Below are 17,735 nucleotides of genomic sequence, written 5' to 3' on the forward strand. Positions count from 1 at the left end.
TTAGTTGGAAAAATAAAAAAGATTGATCCTTTTTCGTTTTTCTTTATAATTGCATACTCCCTCTGACCTCTGTCCCAATTATATGACATAAAGTAGTATATTTTTATGTATAGAAATAATTTAACTTTAAATATTTCGTCTTAGATAATTATTTTTTGTTTCTTCCACCCGCTCCCTTGGTGATGAGATGATTTATAGCCATGTAAAAGTCTTTTATCTTTTAAAATTCATGTTAGTCAAACACAACCATATAAAATGGGACGGAGGGAGTGCAATTTATTGAATGTAGAAAGATTGTTGATATGAGGGTGAAGGTGTTATCTTTATGCTTAGTTAAGCTTGTAGTAAAGAGAAATTGTTTGGGTTATTGTCACGAATTGGAATGTGGAAAAAGTACTTTTGATTTCACAATAATGCAGAATTAGTGTGAAGTACACATATGTAAAATTTAGTACTATGATAATCAAATTAATGCCCTCGAGCTTAGGTTTAGTGGTAGAGCGTATTTTTTTATATGTGGGTTAGGCATATGTCATGGACTCGAACTCTGTTGCAGATAAAAGCCTAGTTTTTAAGCGTAGAAGGGTTAAGCAGGGGCGGTGCTAGAGTTCCGGAAGCGGGTTCGGCCGAACCCAGTAACTAAACCTTGTATTTGTCTTAAAAAATCCATTAAATAAGTATAAATTATTAATTTAGAACCCAGTAACTTTAAACGATTAGAATCTTGAGCGCATAAGCTTGACATTCTGGCTCCGCCTCTGGGGTTAGGGGGCTGTACATTACCTATCGAGTTTCGAATCGGTGCATCATTTACATACGATGCTAATTTAAATCCTTAAAGTTCTTGTCGGAATCACTTTGCACATGATTTTTGAAGCGCTGAAGCGCATGACTTCATAACCCTTGCTCCACATCACTTTATAGGTTTAGCTACAAAGAGGTGGGTGTTAATAACACTGGTTTAGCATTCAAATTTTCATTCTTTAATTAGTAAAGTCTAGATATATTACTTAGTTGCATTGTCACGATAACTATGTAATATTCTATATGTTAAGTGTCATCTGGCAGTCCATGCCGCGGACAGAGAGTATATCTCAAATGGTGTAATGTCCTTTTGAGGTGACAATGTCCACTTTAATGTTATATCTATCTCCGCATTCAGTATGCGAATAAGATTATACTTCAGATATAAATACGGTTGAACGTTTAGCATGAAGAAAGTAAGGGAAAATTTTAGACTGCTTGACTAATTGATAAATTTGACACAATTTGTCTATTGTTGACCTTATCTTTAGTTTCTTCCGGCTGATTGTGAGTTACACTTACAAATCTTAGTTTGATGAGGTTGCTCCTGATAATATGTTGTCCAAACTTGTATGCCTAATGTTCTGAATTTTCTCTGCAGCTTATACCTATTAGGATCGTGCTGTCGTTGTCGCTATGGGTGGCAAAGCTTCTAAAAAAGATAGAGCAAGATCTGTATTGGCAGATCCCGTTGCACTTGCTTCTGAAACGATTTGTAAGTTAAGACTTTTTCTTTGCTTGTTTATTAATTAGCTAATATGTTAATTTAAAAAGCTTTACTTGTGCAGTCACTGTCAACGAAGTAGAAGCCTTGCTTGATCTATACAATAAATTAAGCTGCTCCATCACCAAAGACGGGCTGATCCATAAGGTATCTCATCTGAATTCAGCATGGCCATTAGAAAGCTAATAATTTTTAGCCTTAATTTGTTGTCCCTGGCTTTTATCCCTCGAATTTCAAGCCAATTGCTTAATGGCAGCTGTTACTGATTTTCCACAGGAAGAACTCTTACTGGCACTTTTCAAGAACCATAAGAAAGAAAACCTTTTTGCAGACAGGGTATGTTCTTTAACCAACCGTCAAAACCCCAGAGGATGGAGAGTGTTTCTTAATAGTTCAGCCTTTTCTCAGCACTCCTCGTTCTCTGCAGATATTTTCCCTTTTTGATGCCAAGCAGAATGGACAAATTGATTTTGAAGAATTTGTACAAGCATTGAGTATTTTCCATCCAAAGACTCCTGAATTTGAGAAAATTGCATGTGAGGAGCCTAAACCAGAAGTTAGAATTGCATGCTGAATTGCATGCTTATAATCAGTAATTGTTCTTGTTACAATTCTAAAAATGTTGAAACCTTGTGCTGCAGATGCATTTAAGTTATATGACCTTGGGCACACTGGCTACATCGAGCGCGAGGAGGTAATGTAATATACTATAACGTTGTCTTGTTTTATTGTCTCTGCTTTGTAGAGGGTTAGGTAGTCAAGCTTTGTCTTTGTTTTGTTACAGTAGCTTTAGTGCACCAATTTGTGTCTTTATGTATTTGGGCTACATAACTTGTTGCAGAAGTTCTTATCAAATAAATGTTTTCTCAGAGAATAAATTAGGCAATGCAGAATCTTAAAGTATTTCACCATCAACCTATCAAATTAACGACTTGCTTAGTCATTCTAGCGTATGTATAGAGCATGACAAGCATTTTCGATATGTCAAAGGTGTATAAACTCTCAGTGTATTTTCTAGTTTTTGTGGAATTATGTGCAATTTTGGCAAGTACATTTACAGTCTGGTCACGTATATCACATGTATATGCCTACAAAGCAGTTGAAGGAGATGGTGTTGGCTCTTCTCGATGAATCTGATCTTCACCTTTCAGATGATGTTGTTGAAGCAATTGTCGACAAGGTCAGGATTTCTATTCTGTTTTTGTGTAGCTTAAGTCTTCATTTTTTTGGTAGTTAATGCAATTGTTATTTGTACTAAATCACTGATCCATTGTGCAGACATTTAAAGACAGATACAAACGGTGATGGCAGGATCGACCAAGAGGAGTGGAGAGAATATGCTGCTAGAAATCCAACGTTGTTAAGAAACATGACTCTTCCATATTTAATGTATGTTTTCAGCTCCTATTGCATCAAGTTCCTTTTCGTCTTGGACTGTTCGTATTTAATCCAACGTTGCTTTCAGCTCGCTAAATTGCATTCAGACTTATACACCACATTCGGGACCAAGATATACTGATTCTTACCATAATTTGTGTTGAAATGTCACGAGTGTGTCCAAACGGTTTGAACTCCTTCAGATTTTAACTGCTTCTCTACGTGCTTTTCCAGGGATGTAAATTTAGCATTTCCGAGCTTTGTCCTAGGCACAGGAGCAGAAGACTAACTTTAAAGGCTAATTGTGATATGAAGAATTCTATTCCTCTTAAATGATGCATTGGCGTAGCGGAAAATCTGTTATAATGTAGTTGCTATAATTTTCTAACTTCTCTAGCTGAGGGTCTACCGGAAACAGTCTCTCTGCCCTTCCGGGGTAGGGGTAAGGCTGCGTACATTCTACCCTCCCGACACCCCACTTGTGGGAATACAGTGGGTTGTTGTTGTTGCTATAATTTTCTAACTCCAGAAAACATGATTTCCCTGTAAGATTTGTTCAGATGCTATGTTTGAACCTAATGTTTTGATGTGGTTTGTGACATATGTATTTGTGAAGTTTGCAATGATGTTAGAATAGTTGGAAATTAGTTGCCTCCATTCAGTTGAGCCCTGCCTTTATTTTAGCTAATGGAAAAGCAAACTGGTATCTTGCTCCTTTCTGCTCTAGTATAAGTGTAAAATTTCATGGGTTTTGGCCTTAGAATTGTTTAATGTTGGTAACCAAGGATTTGCCTAATGTCAAGATTATGACGCATGATGTGTGAGTTAGGCACGAGTTTGAACTCTATCATAGACCAAAAAGCCTTGTATGTAATTGAAGAAGGATAAAACGACGTATTCACTATCCATCAAGTTTCGAATCATGAGCACCCTCAATCTCGGTCATTATAAAAAAAACATAAAAGATTGTTCAATAATGGAACTATAGGGTATATAGAATTGCAGTGCTAGTGATATTTTTTTGGTCCCTCACCTATTAACTTTGAATAAAAGAAACAAATTTGTGGGCGAAAAAGGGAAAAGGTTGAGCATGACAGCCAATTTCCTAGAATCTATAAAACTTTACAAAACATTAGAATCTATAAAGCATTGCCAAATTAAAGTCAATTAAAAACAAATGAAATATGGTTAAAATAAAATAAAACTGCACATTATTTAGGGTATAAAAAAAAACTAAAAAGGTCCTACTAGAAAAATAATTAAAGAACTCCCTAATTAAAGAGAAAGAAAAATCACTTTAAATCATGTGATTTCTTTTCCTTTTTAATTCTCTAAAAATAGTTATACTTTTTTTCTTATTTTATTTTTAATAAAATTATTTATAACCATACAAATATTTAATAAATTATCATAAATCACAAATTTCAATTTTTTTTAATTTTGAAATTCCATACCAAATCAAATTCACTTACATAAATTAGGACAAGTTGGGAGAGGCATGCGTCAAGGTGATCCTTTGTCACCATACTTATCCATAATGTGTATGGAAATATTTTCACGTTGCATTACCTTATCTGTTGAATATCTACAATGGCAGCCCATCAATATTGCAAAAAACGGGACGAAAACTCTCACATCTTTTCTTTGCAGATGATATCATACTTTTTTCAAAAATAACTACTAAAAGTTGCAATGCTATTATAGATGTAATAAATCATTTCAGCAAACATTCAGGACAAAGAATAAATTTTGAGAAATCAAAATTATTTTTCTCAAAGAACTGTACAACAAATGATAAGAACTTTGTACTGGAATGCTTCCAAATCAAAGAAGGAACTACTTTTGGTAAGTATTTAGGATTCCCAATTTTCCAATCATGCCAAAAAAAGATTGACTTCCAATTCCTATTAGATAATTTTAAATCTAGACTAGCAGGATGGAAAACGAACTTCCTAACTATGGCAGGACGGGCTACTCTAAACAACTTGCCAAATCATATCATGCAATACATTCACATTCCAACAAACGTTCTTAATAAGATGGAACAGTACCAACGCAATTTTCTATGGGGAACAACCACAACAAGAAAAAAATGCATCTTTTAAAATGGAAGAAAATTACTACACCTCGAGAAATAGGAGTCTTAGGAATTCAATGCCTTCGCCAGAAGAACAATGCATTACTTGCAAGCCTAGCATGGAGAGTTTTTCATTCACCCCAAAATCTTTGGGCTAAGATATTAATTAGTAAATTCCTACACTTGTCATCATCTACAATCACTCCACAACTTGGCGTAACATTTTAAAAGGTTGGCAATACTGTCAACTAGGATTACACTGGCAAATAGGAACAGGTGCACACATTAATTTTTGGGAGGACTCATGGGTAAAGGCTGGGATTACTATTCGTTCACTAATAAGCGGGCCATTACCTTTGACACATCAAAAAATAAAAATTAATTCTATCTATAATTCTAATGGTTGGAATTGGGAACAACTGCCTTTTGAACTTACAGATGATATAAAAAATCTTATAAGGACTCCTTACATCTCCGCTTACAATAAAAAAGCTGATAGTATTTACTGGGCTTTAATAACAAATAAAAAATTTACGGTTAAATCAATGTACAAAGCCTTGGAAAATCAATCCATTGACGACCACAATACAATGTGTAAATTCAAATGGATATGGAATCTACCTATACATCCCAAAATTAAATATTTCATTTGGTTACTTAACCATAATAGACTGCCAACATTGCAATTTCTACAACGAATTAACATTGTAACTAACGTGGAATATCCATACTGCCATGAAGCAGACGAATCCTTAAATCACCTATTTCTAACTTGTGTTAATGCAAAAAACTTACTGGAATGAACTGGGAATGGGAAGACATATAAATAGTTTACTTAACTTAACTACCCCACAAGAATGGCTACTTCGTTTAATTAACTACAAAAACCATAAATTACTATACAATATTAATTCACATACTTATTTGCCTTTAAGCTTGTGGAACATTTGGATCACCGGAAACAAAAATATATATGAAGGAATGCTAAACCTGTTAGCATCAAATTTACTACACAACAAGCCATTCAATTTTGTTATCTAGCAGCTTCAAACCATAAAATACAACGACGTATCAAGGTTCCTCTAATATGGATACCACCAAAACCTAACATATATAAACTAAATACGGATGGGGCGCACTCGTCAGCATCAAATACAAATGGTATTGGAGGAATAATTAGAGATCACAATGGGGACTGGACTATAGGTTTCTCAGGAAACATACCGCGTCAATCTACTATTGCGACAGAAACGTACGCATTGTTACATGGGCTTACATTGGCAATACTACATAACCTACTGCCAATTCACGTGGAACTTGACGTCAAGGAGGTAATCACACTGCTACATGGTGACAATTTAATTTATGCTAATCTATTGATCGATTGCAGGCAGTTGCTATGGAAGCTCCATAATCCAATAGTTAGCCGTACAGAGAACAAAATAGATTAGCAGATCAGCTAGCAAAATCAGGAAGCTTTTGGGAAGGGAACTATACAATGCAAGTTTTTGATCAGGCACCACTTTTTGTTAGAAAAATTTGGGAAGATGATAAGCAAGGTCTACCAACTACATGCTCACTAGGGGTGTTGAAAACCGATCCGAAACCGAAAACCGATCCGAACCGAAGCTTAACGGCTTACTGGTAACGGCTTAACGGCTTAACGGACGGGGAACGGATTGAATTTTTTTTATTAACGGCTTATCGGTTTGGAGACGGATTATTCAATTTTCTTAACGGCTAATCCGTTAACCCGTTAAATATATATATATATATATATATAATTTATTTTATTTTATTTGATCCTGACATATAATAACTTCCAGTTTCCACACCAGATTAGGGGTTATTAGTGGCTTTATACTTACTTTTTCCCCCACACTGCATTCTATCTTGTGCAATAACGAAATTATACTTCATGTTCTTTTTCCCGTTTGAAAATCATTTCGTGAACTGTTGTAGATGATGAAGAATATTATCCATTTCAATTTTTGGTGCCTTTACCAAATTTGGTCACATTATATGCTATGTATCATTGCTTGGGAATTTTCTTAAGTTCCTCACATCTTGTTAATCGTTTCTTGTTCTGCAACTAAGCCATCACGGTGTTTGTCGTGTATTTAATATGCTAATTCTTGGAAAAATAAAAGAAAGGAAGGAAATAATAGAAGTTAAATAAGGTTTTATAGCTAATTTATTGATACAGTGTATAAAGACGATTCCTTTGTCCCAACAGAGTTCTATTTTTCCTTCATAGATTATCCCACTAGTGCACCTTTCTAAAGATGAAGCTTCTAGGGGTATTATACAGGTTATATACTATAGAGAAATATTAGTTCTGTCTCATTTTAATATAGATCCTACCATAATATTTTCCTCTAAACTTATCATTATGAATTAGTAAATCTTGTAAAGTAGGACTTCTTGAGAAATTCTGGAACTCGAAAATCTCTGCAAGATTAACACTCAAAGGGCTTCTCAAGATAACTGTAAGCCGCCCATGCCCCATGACCCCTTGGGCGCGCCCCGTGGCGTCCTAGCAAACCTCCCAATGCCTAGCGCCACGGACGGCCCCGTGGTCTTGGCCGCGCCAAGTGACAAGCGCGCAGGTGCCTCTGTCGCCCCACCGATATCCCTCGCGATCGCCAAGCCGCAGGCAGAAGCCAACAGCGTCGCGCGCGCAGACCGTGATGCCAAAGACACTGTTGCTGACAACGGACCTGCTGCTGCCTTATAGAAAACTAAATCATTTTCATTGTAAATATAGAGTAGTTTTATTTCATGTACTTCCATTATGTTTCTCTAGCTTAGTCAAGTCTAGTCTTGTAACTTTGGATTATTTTTTTTAAGTACTATTAGGGGGGATCAAGCAATCAAAACTTTCTAGCAAGCAAGCAATTCTCTGTACTGGTGTCTCTCCCCCTCGACACCGCGCTGCTTTTCTGTAATAGCTTTCATTAATGCAATCAAGCTTTCTTTCATTCTGAATTCTCATTTCTGTTCTCTCAATTGCTCTTGACATTGGTTTTTCCGTACGGTACTGACAATCTCGTCTAGCGTACGGAGGGGACCTCAGTTGGCGGACAACAACTGCACTGACATCAGTTGCCTAGCCTTACGTCGCCCTTCCAAGGAATCTCAGGAAGGAGCCGCGTAACAGTTGGTATCAGAGCCTAGGCTCGACATCGGACGAGGGAACGTATTGACATACCACCATTTCTGACCATGGTGAATCATGGGGACCGCATTGCGGCCCTCGAAGGGACGGTTGAGGTATTGCGGCCTATTGTGGATACGGTGCCTGAACTAAGAACCAGCCTACTGCAAAGGTTGGACGACCTGGACCGCAGGGTGCTTCAGGTCGAAGTTGACCTTGAAAACATCAGTCGCGACTCCGAGGGAGACCGGCAGACGGCAGCCACAGAGGCAGCCGAAATCTTTGAGAAATTCGAGGGGCTCCAACAGGAGCGCACCGAGGATTTAGCCCACAGGGCACAAGAGGCAGAAAAGGTGACTGCCATGCAACAAACCATTGACAAATTGACAGACCAACTCAATGTTGTCAACGCTGCTTTACAGGGCCTACTCCGAGGAGGTGGAAACCAAATCGGAGGTGCTGTGAACTCCGCTTCCGCGACAAAGAAACTGAAAATTCCTGAGCCAAAGCCATACAATGGAGCTAGGAATGCCAAGAAAGTGAAAAACTTCATCTTTGACGCCGAACAGTATTTCGATGCTGTTGGGGATCTGGAGGAAGCTAAGAAGGTAGCAACTGCTGCCATGTATCTTCAGGGTGATGCTAAACTCTGGTGGAGTGTGAAGTACGAAGCCATCAAGGCCGGTGAAGATGCTCTCGAGACATGGGCCGAACCGAAGGCAGCTATACGCCTGCAGTTCTTCCCCGAGAATGTTGAATATAATGCAAGGAGAAAACTACGGGAGCTCCGCCAGACAAAATCAGTGCGGGACTACGTGCGAGAATTCTCCGCACTCATGCTCAGCATACGCGACATGGGGGATAAGGACAAACTCTTCACCTTCATGGAAGGGTTGAAACCTTATGCCCGCGTGGAGCTACAGAGACAAAGGGTAGATTCCCTTCTCAAGGCAATCCAAGCAGCTGAATGCCTTGGGGACTATCAAATGGAAGCTCGAAGGGACAGGCCTCAGCCGCCTGGGCATGAATCACTCTGTCATCAAGGATAGCTTCAACACGCCTTTTCCTGGTTGAATTGGGACCTCGAATACTGGGTATTGTGAGTTGGCTCCTTGAAGGATCCTCCGTGTCTTCCCGAAAAGGTTTCAGGAGACTGACATGAAAGATTATTTTGCAAGTAAGGCGCCGAGGACGTCGCCAACTCAGGTGGGGGAGAATGTCATGGGCGGCTTTCCAGCCATGCCCCATGACCCCTTGGGCGCGCCCCGTGGCGTCCTAGCAAACCTCCCAATGCCTAGCGCCACGGACGGCCCCGTGGTCTTGGCCGCGCCAAGTGACAAGCGCGCAGGTGCCTCTGTCGCCCCACCGATATCCCTCGCGAGCGCCAAGCCGCAGGCAGAAGCCAACAGCGTCGCGCGCGCAGACCGTGATGCCAAAGACACTGTTGCTGACAACGGACCTGCTGCTGCCTTATAGAAAACTAAATCATTTTCATTGTAAATATAGAGTAGTTTTATTTCATGTACTTCCATTATGTTTCTCTAGCTTAGTCAAGTCTAGTCTTGTAACTTTGGATTATTTTTTTTAAGTACTATTAGGGGGGATCAAGCAATCAAAACTTTCTAGCAAGCAAGCAATTCTCTGTACTGGTGTCTCTCCCCCTCGACACCGCGTTGCTTTTCTGTAATAGCTTTCATTAATGCAATCAAGCTTTCTTTCATTCTGAATTCTCATTTTTGTTCTCTCAATTGCTCTTGACATTGGTTTTCCCGTACGGCACTGACAATCTCGTCTAGCGTACGGAGGGGACCTCAGTTGGCGGACAACAACTGCACTGACATTAGTTGCCTAGCCTTACGTCGCCCTTCCAAGGAATCTCAGGAAGGCGCCGCGTAACAGGCCTTACGCGAACGCGCTGAATGGGGACCGTAGACTTACGAGAACGCGAAGGAGGAAAATCTGAGGCATCGCGAACGCGAGAGAGAGGGCGCGAACGCGAAGAAGAAAATGCCTGGGCACCTATTGCATAATTTCTGCAACTTTTCTAAGTTCTAAAACTTCCCGGAACACCTCCGAAACACTCCCGAGCCCTCGGAGCTCCTAACCAACTCGACAACATCCTACGAACTTCACCGTGCGATCAAATCGCCAAAATAACATCAAAATAAATGAATCAAACCTCAAAATCACTAGTTTTTCTTCAAACTTCATAAACTTTCAAATTTATAGTTTTAAGTCCGAAACACGTCAAACGAAGTCCGTTTTCAACTAAACTTCACAGAAAGTGCTTAAACCACATATATGACCTGTACCGAGCGCCTAAACCAAAATACGAGCCCGATACCATCGTTTTCTAACAAATTTTCATTTCAATTTCCTTTATATATTTCAAAAAAACAATTTTACTAAAAATATTCATTTCTCGGGCTTGGGACCTCGGAATTCGATTCCGGGCATACGCCCAAGTCCCATATTTTTCCACGAACCCACCGGGACCGTCAAATCATGGGTCCGGATCCGTTTACCCAAAACGTTGACCGAAGTCAAATTTATTCATTTTGATATCAAGTTTTAGCATTTTTCACAGAATTTTACATTTAAGCTTTTCCGGCTACATGTCCGGTCTGCGCACGCAAATCGAGGCGACTAAAAAGGAGGTTTTCAAGGCCTTGGAAGCACGGAAGGAGAGAGAAAATAGGTGATGACCCTTTGGGTCGTCACAGGATTTTGCCAGGGGCTCGTGGACCGCAGATGCGGTCAAGGTTCCGCATCTGCGGGACCGCATCTGCGGGAAGGGGAACGCAGAAGCGAGAATGGGCGGCCTAGTGGGAGCCGCAGAAGCGGCTGATGGTCCGCAAAAGCGGGACCGCGGAAGCGAAAATTCTTCCGCAGAAGCGGAAATAGCTGGAGGTAGAAGGTTGTTTTAAAGTCGGGATTTGGCCATTTCTCTCATATTCTACATGGCTTGGGCGATTTTTGGGGAGCTTCAAAAGGGGATTTTCGTCATCAACGTTAAGGTAAGTTATCCCCACCTATTTTGAGTTAAATACATCAACTATGTATGGATTTGAACATCAAGAGGGGATTTATTAATCTAATGATTCAAAACAAATATTCTTCAACGAAAAAAATATTATACCCTTGCAATATTGGCTTGACTACAGCTAAACGAAGGGGTTTCAGCTTATATCCTTCAATTCCTTGAATATGCTAAATTGAAATTAATGATAGCAATTGTATAGCCAAAGTTTTGTTATTTGTTTGATGTCCATTTATGCAAATTGACTCTTCAAACAAATATTCTTCAAGAAGAAAAAAGAAACAACTTTTTTTAATATTGACTGATTTTGTGATGTTTCTTTCTCCAGCATGTTTGTTTACTTTATTATATATGTAAGTAAAATTTTATTTGGTTTTGTAAACTCTTTTTATTTTAGATAAACATAGACGTGTACCTATATATTACATTTATTTTAAAAGAACTTTGTTTTATTCAAATCTAGCTACAGTGTTTCAAAGAACTATACTTATATGATTTTAAATGTGAAAGAGTTTTATAGTTATATGGAGTAGTTTGTTTTGTTGCTAGGGGCGAAGTAATATTTAAATAGTTAGAAAAAATAACAAAAGTTCCTAACATGATTGCATATGATCATTAAAATATATATATATATATATATATTTATATTTAACTAAAATAGTCAAATATAGAATAAAGTTACCATATACTATTGACATTTATTAGNTATATATATATATATATATATATATATATATATATATATAAAAGCTATATTCGATGCAGTATTACCTAATACTTATACTCAGTGCATAGTATTACCTAATATATATAGCGTAAGTGTGTGTGTGTGTGTGTATATATATATATATATATATATATATATATATTATATTTATATTTAACTAAAATAGTCAAATATAGAATAAAGTTACTATATACTATTGACATTTATTAGCTTGACACTTGGCTTAACCATAATGTCAATTATATATGGTAACTTTCTTCCTTTAATATCTATATATAGATTAAATTCGAATTTTAGAACTTTATCTATAAATTCAAATTTATCTTTTAATTCAAATTCCGTATATTATATTATATTATATTATATTATATTATATTATATTATATTATATTATATTATATTATATTGTATTTAACTAAAATAGTCAAATATAGAATAAAGTTACCATATACTATTGACATTTATTAGCTTGCCACTTGGCTTAACCATAATGTCAATTATATATGGTAACTTTCTTGTTTTAATATATATATATATATATATATATATAGAATAAAGTTACCATATACTATTGACATTTATTAGCTTGCCACTTGGCTTAACCATAATGTCAATTATATATGTAACTTTCTTGTTTTAATATATATATATATATATATATATATATATAACATTCCGCAACTTCTGGATAAACCAATATAACTTGCAGAACCAACATCTATATACATAAACAAACGTATGAATAAAATAGGCATGTTAAAAGGCTAATAAAAGAAAAAGGAGATTCATAAATTACGTGTATTATGAACAAAATTCGAGTTCCAACTGTCTAAGGTTCCAATGTCATTTTGGACTAATCAGCCGCTGAACTTTAACCGAATTGATCTGCCCAACAGTTCCTGCGTTTTCAATTAGAAATCCAAACATGCCGATAAGGTTGATTATTGGGCACAAACCCAAGTGATCCAACGGTTTTGCAAGAAAATATAAGGAGAGATCATGGGCGGATTTAGGGGCGGAAGGGACCCCTTTGCTGAAAAATTATACTGTATATATAAGGCAATATCCGATTTATACCTTGAGATATTATATTTTGAATTGCCTTGACACATCCCAAAAACATACCTTAGTAGTTAAAGGGATTGATAATCTTTGTTAGATTATTAATTCAATGTACAATCTCTTCTAATTTTTTAATTTTTTTTTCTTTTTTTTTTTTAAAATCACTTGGCGAAAATCATGCCTCCGCTAATCGGTGATATACCGATAAGGTTGTACTTTGTAGGCTCAATAGACAAGCTATCAGGTTTGTATCTGATCTTAAAATTGGGGGAATTGTGTGAATGATAATTTGACAGGTTGGTGACAACTGTAACCGTGAACTGTAGGCAGTAGTTTTGGTGACCGCCTGTTAGTATAGCTTATCAGATTTAGTTAGGCAGTTAAGATTAATTAACTGTAAGTAATCAGCTTATGTTAGTTATAGATATACATACGTGTACAGTGATGTAGACTAGGTCATTGTAATCTCACAGCATTTTCAGTTCAATAATGGTTGGATTTCAACAAATAGCCCTCACGCCATATAGGGCAGTCAGCTTCTCCATTGAAGTCCTCAACAATCAACATAATTTCATATTATGAAGGGCAATATAAACTAAAGTCAATCAAAATACAGAAAGAAAAATTAAAGTAGAATTGAGTTTGTCTTTTACATTTTCAGTAGGGAAAAAAAAGGTAGATAAGAAACAGAGAAATAAATATACGTAAGTTAGCATGTCAATTTCATTATTCTTTTAAGAAGTATTTAAATCAAACATATATAAGACTCTAGTTGGGAGTTGAGATAGCAGTGAGACACTATTGTAGAGACCTCTACTCTTAAACTAACTTTAATTATAAACCGATCTCAACTTAACAATTTGAAGGTACTCAAGTATGCGTCTATTACCAATTCTGGGGATAAAAAATAAATAAATAAAATAAAAATAAAAAATAAAAAAATAAAGGTACTCAAGTTGACTTTATCCTTGGTAAACTTCATGCTGCTTTAATGACTCCATTGAGAAAGAAAAGACAAAAGACCATGTCAATTTCTTACATAGTGAATGTTGCGGCCAAACGCACACGCAAGTATACGCGGTCGTTAAGTAATAAAGTGACTAAGAGTCGGATGTCGAATCCACGAGGACTTGTGATTAACTATTAACTAAATTATACTATCTTAATTATCTAAACAAGAATTAAACCTAGAAATATTTGATTCTAAACTAATTAAATTAAGAAATATAAATAATGAACTTTTAACAGAGAAAGAGCAGATTTTTATGATATCAATGTAATGAAAACGATCTAGGGTTATGGGCTATCTAACATTCCTATTGTATTCTTCAATTGAATTGACTAACTAATTTATCTAGTTTATTGGTTAACAGGGTTAATATTGCTCATAAGAATCTGTCGAGTTCTTACTCGGCTATTCAAGCTAACCTAACTCCTATATGTCTATGGAATTAGAACTAACAAGAACGCATTTATAATTCCTGTAAATTAACCAAGCAAGGCAATTAGGTATATGTCTATCCTAACCGCGAATCCGTTCCCCGATGCCCAGGTTCAAAAACTTGCTCTACTCAATCCTATATGCAATCTAGAATTCTCACTTTCGAGTTCAATTCAAGATTCGTAGATAGTATTCAATTGGTGATCAAGCAATCAAATAATTAAGTGCAGGATTAAATAATTAAATCAATATGATAAACTAAGAAATCAAAATCAATATCCGAATAACAATAGTCATGAAAGAACCACAACCCTAGAACGTGAAGTTTAGCTCCACATAGACATGGTAGCAAAACAATAAATCATACAAAGAAACATAAAAATTACTAAGTTTGATGAAAGAAAAGATGGAACTTGATGAATTCCGGCCTCCACGGCGGCTCTATGCTTGTATTTTTCTCTCAAAAACGTCCTCCCCCCTCCAAAATAGGTTTAAGTTGGTTTTTATATGAGTTGGGGGTGTCTTGGGGTCGAAATAACCGAGTCCCGGTCGAAATAGGACATGTTCACGTCTTGAGCGTCCAGGGCAGCGTGGGGCGCTGACCCTAGCGCTCAATTTTTTAGCATTCTGTTTTGAGCGCTACAGGTAGCGCCCCACGGTGCCTGTGGCCCTCAAATGTGCACTTTTGCCTTTTCCTCCCATTTTCGCTCCAATTCGCGCGCTTTTGTCCCAAATCGCATTCGAATGATTCCTACATATAGAAATATCATTAATTAGCACAAATCATTATATTATACATCCGTAATCTACTAGACATGAGCAAAATGTGAGGTAATATACATCAAATATGCATACATTGAGGCAAACATCAATATGTACTGCTACAGAATTAGACAAGCTGAACTTGTTAATATGCAGCTTCAAGCTGTAAATTATAGTGACTTGTAACGTCAATTCAAGTATATTGATCTTGAGAAATCTTTTTATATTTTGCACACGTTGGTTTGAGATAATTTTCAAATAAAAAAATATGATTATTAATGATTCATATAGTCAATCTCCACATATTTTCGTCTGAGATGTAATCATAGTAGTTAAAATCTTTTATACTGTTAGTGTATAAGTTGAACTCAATTTTATGAGGTAATGTTTCTTGTAGTCTTTATGATGAGCTTGGCATATGCCTGTTTTTTAGTGTTGATATTTTCCATTGCTTAGATTAAATGTCGAGACAAAATAGCTTTCTACTGAATTGCTTCTTCTTGAAAGCAAAGTGATCCCACCCTGACACGAGAGGTGATTAGATGGAAACACTGCTTAACGGCTTGGCATTTTCCAACAATTGACTTGTCGTCTACTGCTTTGCCTATATTCTATGATTTCCAAGTCTTATCCGAATTCTTGGGCTTATCTCCGATCATGGACCCCATTCTAAATAGGGATGGTAATGAGCGGGGCGGGTGCGGGACGAGATGGGTTTTGTTTGATGCGGGACGGGACGGGTTTATTTTTATGTAGGTGCGGGGCGGGGAGGGGCGGGGCGAGGCCGGTTACGGGTTTAATACGGGTTCAATGCAGGACATCTTTGAATTTTATCTTTTCTGAAACAGAGCAATCACTTTAACTATAATTTCACATTCTTTTTTACTAGCACGAATGTTATTTTTATTTATAATTAACCATTTGCATAAATCTCAACAAAATGATATTACTTAAATCAAGATATTATATTAGTAATAGGAAATGATAGTAACCCATTTATTTTGGAAGATCGTCATAATACTCTCTCAGTTTTATGTTTATGTGATTCTATTAAACTCTTCATTTTACAAAATAATAAAATGTCAAACTAGTTTGTTTTAGAAAATAAAAAAAACTTAAGGGGGACGGGGCCGGGCGGGTTAAAATTTTTTGTGGGTTTTGCCAAACCCGCCCCCACACTGCCATCCCTACTCTAAAAGAATCTTCTACTTGTTTCGTCTTTCTTGGGCTTAGCCCAATTAAATGGGCCTCTAAAGCGGGTATCTTTAAGTATTTATTATGAAACCAGCCAACCACTTTTTTGTTTCAACTTGAGAAATATAGCATACTACAAAGCTATAGGCTACCAAATTACTAGCTAGCTTAAACCTCCCTATATGAGGATAGCTTATTGGACAATAGGCAAGTGATCTCCAATGTAGTGGTCCATCATATTGGAGAGAAAAAAAAGGATGTGATAAGGTTTTCTACTTGCTAGAACTAGGACTAGAGACTTTGAACCCACATCACATGCAACATTAATTTTACTTTAGTAGGTTATTTGGTTTCTATAGTAAGTGCATGCCAAGCGCAATGTTCGGTTATTTTCATTACATGAAGTGATGCAAGTCAAGTTCATTATCCTTACACTAGCCTGAGCAGAGGTAGATCCAAGATTTAAACTAGTTATATGAGTTTAATTTTGGGATTTTTTCTTATCTATACCATATATGAAACTTTATTACCAAAAATGTGCATAATTTCTAAATTACCCGCCCAGTCCACATTATTTCTACAGTTTTTGTACCAATCATTAAAAGCTAATTAATAGCCGTTGTATCTTCCTATTTATGCGAGCTAAATTTTAGGAGAAGAATATTCTGAACAGATTTGGCGTGAATATTCTGAACAGATTTAGGAGAAGAATATTGAAACGGAAAGGAGATTTCTGTTTTTCATCTTCATCTGTTCTTCCATATATTTTCCACCTTTGATAGCCATTAAAAAGCTTGAAAGCTTTGAATTCAACTTTGGGTTCTCAAAAATCATTATTTGTTTGGATTGGGTGTTATTGTAAATAATTCGAAATATGTTTAGGAGTTTATATCTCAATTTTGAGGGGTTTTGGTGAAGATTAGACTTGGTTTTGACTGAATTTCAGATTGAAACTCGAAGAAGAAGAAGAAGAAGAAGAAGACATATTTCCAGAAATTGTAGATAAATTGTAGTTAAATTGTAGAATTGTAGATAAATTGTAGATAATTGTAGATAAATTATAGATTGGGAAGACTAAAACTTCTACAAATCTTCTACAATTATGTCAAAAATGCCAATTATGCTACAATTGAAATGGGAATTGGGATATTAAAATTCGATGTATTCATTTTGTAGATATCTTGTAGATAAATTGTAGATTATTTGTATTCTGATTGTAGATGTATTATTTTCTGTTTTCACAAATCCAAAACGACTAAAGCTTCTACAAAATCTTCTGCCAAAAACAGTCTACACTTTATCTACAATTTTTCTAATTTTTCTACAATTTATCTACAATTTCTAGAAATATGTCTTCTTCTTCTTCTTCT

The 17,735-nt window shown here is 36.4% G+C and overlaps 1 pseudogene; it reads left to right on the plus strand.

The window, feature by feature from the left end:
* Window positions 1–656: 656 nt before the first annotated feature.
* LOC109216700 lies at window positions 657–3,552 on the plus strand (annotated as a pseudogene).
* The last annotated feature ends 14,183 nt before the right edge of the window (window positions 3,553–17,735 follow it).

Source organism: Nicotiana attenuata, unplaced genomic scaffold (genome assembly GCF_001879085.1).
Source record: "Nicotiana attenuata strain UT unplaced genomic scaffold, NIATTr2, whole genome shotgun sequence".
In the NCBI taxonomy this organism is placed as follows: Eukaryota; Viridiplantae; Streptophyta; class Magnoliopsida; order Solanales; family Solanaceae; genus Nicotiana; species Nicotiana attenuata.